At 55.5% G+C, this 3,644-nt stretch overlaps 1 long non-coding RNA gene across 1 annotated transcript; it reads left to right on the forward strand.

Annotated features, from left to right (window-relative positions):
* The first annotated feature begins 603 nt into the window (after positions 1–603).
* Positions 604–3,294, forward strand: LOC138849099 (uncharacterized). Its single transcript, XR_011387523.1, has 2 exons — positions 604–774; positions 2,678–3,294. It is a non-coding gene; the product is annotated as an uncharacterized lncRNA (long non-coding RNA).
* The last annotated feature ends 350 nt before the right edge of the window (positions 3,295–3,644 follow it).

Genomic DNA, 3,644 nt, shown 5'->3' on the forward strand with positions numbered 1-3,644 from the left:
TGTCTCGTTCAAATGCTCAAACCTGGTGCCGTCTCTTGGTTCTTAAACTCACCACCGCCTCAGCGGGGTCTCCCGTGTCACTATCTGTTTGTCAGGGAAGCCGTGGCAGGGATCCCTGATGGTCTGTGAAGTGCACGCGTCACAGTTTGTCGAGTCCCTGGGGTGAGTAGTTCAGGATGTTTTCTGCGTGTTTATTATCAGGAGACCCCACAGTGAATCCGCTTCGCTTTTTCCATGTTTCGGTTTCGTCCCCAGAAGGGAAACCCAGAGAGGAAATTTTAAAAAGCGTCTGAACGATTTTTAATCTCGTAAAGTTCATTTTTAAAAAATGAAACAGCTTGTTTTCCTGCCAGCAAGCGTATAAAACGCCTCTTTCATGTGCCCTCTCCAGCTCCGGGCCACCTCACCTAAGTACAGGAAAAGAGGGAAAATCAAAACACCTTGTTGTGTGGGGACCACTGCACACGCAGCAGGTGCGCGGGGGTCCCGGCCAGACTTCAGAGGGGAACTGCTTCCCGGGCCGGGGTAAGAGCTGTGGCGCCCTGCGGGGCGGACGCTCCCCTAAATCCTCCTGGTTAAAGCCGCACCCCACCCCCTCCCTAAGAGGCGGGGCTCAGGGAGAAGCGCCTGTGTTCTCCCGAGGGTGGGCGGCCAGCAGCCGGCCCGAGAGTGACCCCGCTCAGCCCCCTGGTCCTTGCTCTTGATGGCGAGCGACGGATAACCCGGTGGGGTCCAAGCAAGGGAGAGGAGCGGCACAGCAGGACAGAATGGAAGGTGTGTGCGCGTGTGTGTGTGTGTGAGAGAGAGACCTCCGTGTGTGTGAGAGAAAGACCTCCGTGTGCGTGTGTGTGTGTGAGAGAGAGACCTCCGTGTGCGTGTGTGTGAGAGAGAGACCTCCGGGTGTGTGTGTGTGTGTGTGTGTGTGAGAGACCTCCGTGTGCGTGTGTGTGTGTGAGAGAGAGACCTCCGTGTGTGTGTGTGTGAGAGAGAGAGAGACCTCCGTGTGCGTATGTGTGTGTGTGTGCGAGAGACCTCCTTGTGTGTGAGAGAGAGACCTCCGTGTGTGTGTGAGAGAGAGAGAGAGAGAGAAACCTCCGTGTGTGTGTGAGAGAGAGACCTCCGTGTGTGCGTGTGTGTGTGAGAGAGACCTCCGTGTGTGTGTGCACGTGTGTGTGCATGTGTGTGAGAGAAACCTCCGTGTGTGTGTGTGTGTGTGCGTGTGTGTGTGAGAGACCTCCATGTGCGTGTGTGTGTGCATGTGTGTGTGAGAGACCTCTGGGTGTGCGTGTGTGTGTGTGTGTGAGAGAGACCTCCGTGTGTGTGAGAGAGACCTCCGGGTGTGCGTGTGCGTGCGTGTGTGAGAGAGAGACCTCCGTGTGCGTGTGTGTGAGAGAGAGACCTCCGGGTGTGCGTGTGTGTGTGTGTGAGAGAGAGACCTCCGTGTGCATGTGTGTGTGTGTGTGCGAGAGACCTCCGTGTGCGTATGTGTGTGTGAGACCTCCGTGTGTGCATGTGTGTGAGAGACCTCCGTGTGTGTGCATGTGTGTGCGTGTGTGTGAGAGACCTCCGTGTGTGTGTGAGAGAGACCTCCGTGTGTGTGTGAGAGAGAGAGACCTCCGTGTGTGTGTGTGTGTGTGTGTGAGAGAGAGAGAGAGAGACCCCCAGAGGTTTCTCTCTCACACACGCACACACACTCTGGGGGTGTGTGTGTGTGTGTGCATGTGTGTGTGAGAGACCTCCATGTGCGTGTGTGTGCGTAAACGTCCTAAGAGTGGTGCAAACACAAAGTCCGTGTTCGGCAGACACCACCGTGACAACTGTCGCAGGCACTCAGTTGGGGAGGATTTGCATGGTCCCTCGGGAGCGCCCCCTAGAGATGGCTAATCCCCCGGGGAGAGGGAGCCGGCTCAGAACCCAGGTGGTCACGGCTGTCGGCCTCGTGTGCTCAGGGTGGCTGCCCAGGCCTCCTGGGCACCAGTGGCAGAGCTCTGTCCCAGCTGGGGAGACAGGGGACGGGCACAAAGGGCGAGTCCGCAGGGTTCCTCCTCGGTGTCGAATCGCGGGAGCCCCGGGGGTGGGGTGGGGGGACAAGTCCCTGGTTGAGCAGCCCGGGGTGGGGGAGATGTCCCGGGTTGAGCAGCCCCGGGTGGGCGACACGTCCCGGGTTGAACAGCCTGGGGGAGGATTCGGGGCCAGACCCCGGCTAGGGCAGCGGGGAGGGGTGGAGGTCAGCCAGCGGCCGGCCCGCGGCGCTCGCCCTGCTGCTGGGAGCGGGCCGCCGGGCCTGTCACACGCCGACACGGGGGGGGGAGGCTGGCCGGAGAGCAACTCCTGCTGTCGGAATTGCGCTGTGAGCTTGAAATGACTTCAAAGTGAAAGAGAAAAACAGGGGAAGAAGGAAGAGAGAGGAGAGGCCAGCAGGAGGAGGCGAGCTGGCGACAGGAGCGGCCCGCCAGCCACGTGTTCGCGGGTTGCAGATTTTTCCCGGTGCCTTGTTGATTGCAGAGAAAAGACACAAAGTGGAGACAGGGCTCAGGGAGCCGCTGGACCCCCGTGCTTTCCTGGGGGACCAGGGGGCTCCCGTGCCGCACAGACCAGGTGTGTGTGTGCTCACCTGTCTACAGCTTTAGGTAAAAAGCACCGTCTCTAAAGACGGCCTCCTCTGCTCTCTTTCTAGACTGGAAGCTGTGCACTGCTTTGCTGCCTCAGGGCCCCAGCCATGCACAGCTCATCTCTGCCTGAGATCGGTCCCTTCTCCCCCTCAGACCTATCTCTTCTCTGACTGTGGAGCCCGCCATCGTCCCCCAAGGAGACCGGGAAGATACAGACAGCACCAGGAGAAAATCAAATCCTGCACTGTCAGCTCGGCGACACCCACGGGGACAGCCCCCTGGGGACGCGCGGGCGCATGGCCGCAGTGGTCGGGTGCTTCTCCCTGAGTAGGTGCAGGAGCTGGCTGAGCCACGGCGCACCTGCAGCCCGAGCGCCCAGCGCTCTGTCTCTGTAAACAATACCGCAACAAGGCCTTTTCTTGTTCCAGATCTTGGTCTCTGGCTATTCCAATGGATGCGTCTCAACGTGGAGTTGTGGTACTAAAAATACTCCCTTTTTAGCATTCCACACCCTTAACAAAGTGTCAGCTTTTTGAATCTTTATTCTTGGTGCTTCCACCAAATGTTAGACGTTAGTTGTTAGTCTTGTCCAAGTTCATTGGCTGTGGCTGTTTTACCTAACAATTCACCTATTGAATTATACTCCTTACCCATTAAACTGTTATTTCTACCTTCTCCTAAACAGTGTGTGTACTTGACTCTGGGTTTTCCATTCTTTTTCTCCTATTTTTTTTTTTTTTTGTGCCAGGATCACAATATTTTAATCAAGGCCTTTTTGCTGTGGTTCAGTATTTACAGTGCCAATGACCCCTTGTAATCATTTTATAAAATATTACTTTCTTGACTATTTTTATCTGTTCTTTCTGGAAGATAAATTTTGGCACGATGTTGAGGTTTTTCAACTTTTTTTTCACTGGGAATTTGATTTATTTATCACTTTGGGAAAACTGAAATTTTAATAATACCAAGCCTGCCAATAGGTCACACGGTTTTGTATCTTCCTTAAAAACTGACTAAAAATATGAAGTTTGT

Source organism: Oryctolagus cuniculus, chromosome 3 (assembly GCF_964237555.1).
Source record: "Oryctolagus cuniculus chromosome 3, mOryCun1.1, whole genome shotgun sequence".
NCBI lineage: Eukaryota > Metazoa > Chordata > Mammalia > Lagomorpha > Leporidae > Oryctolagus > Oryctolagus cuniculus.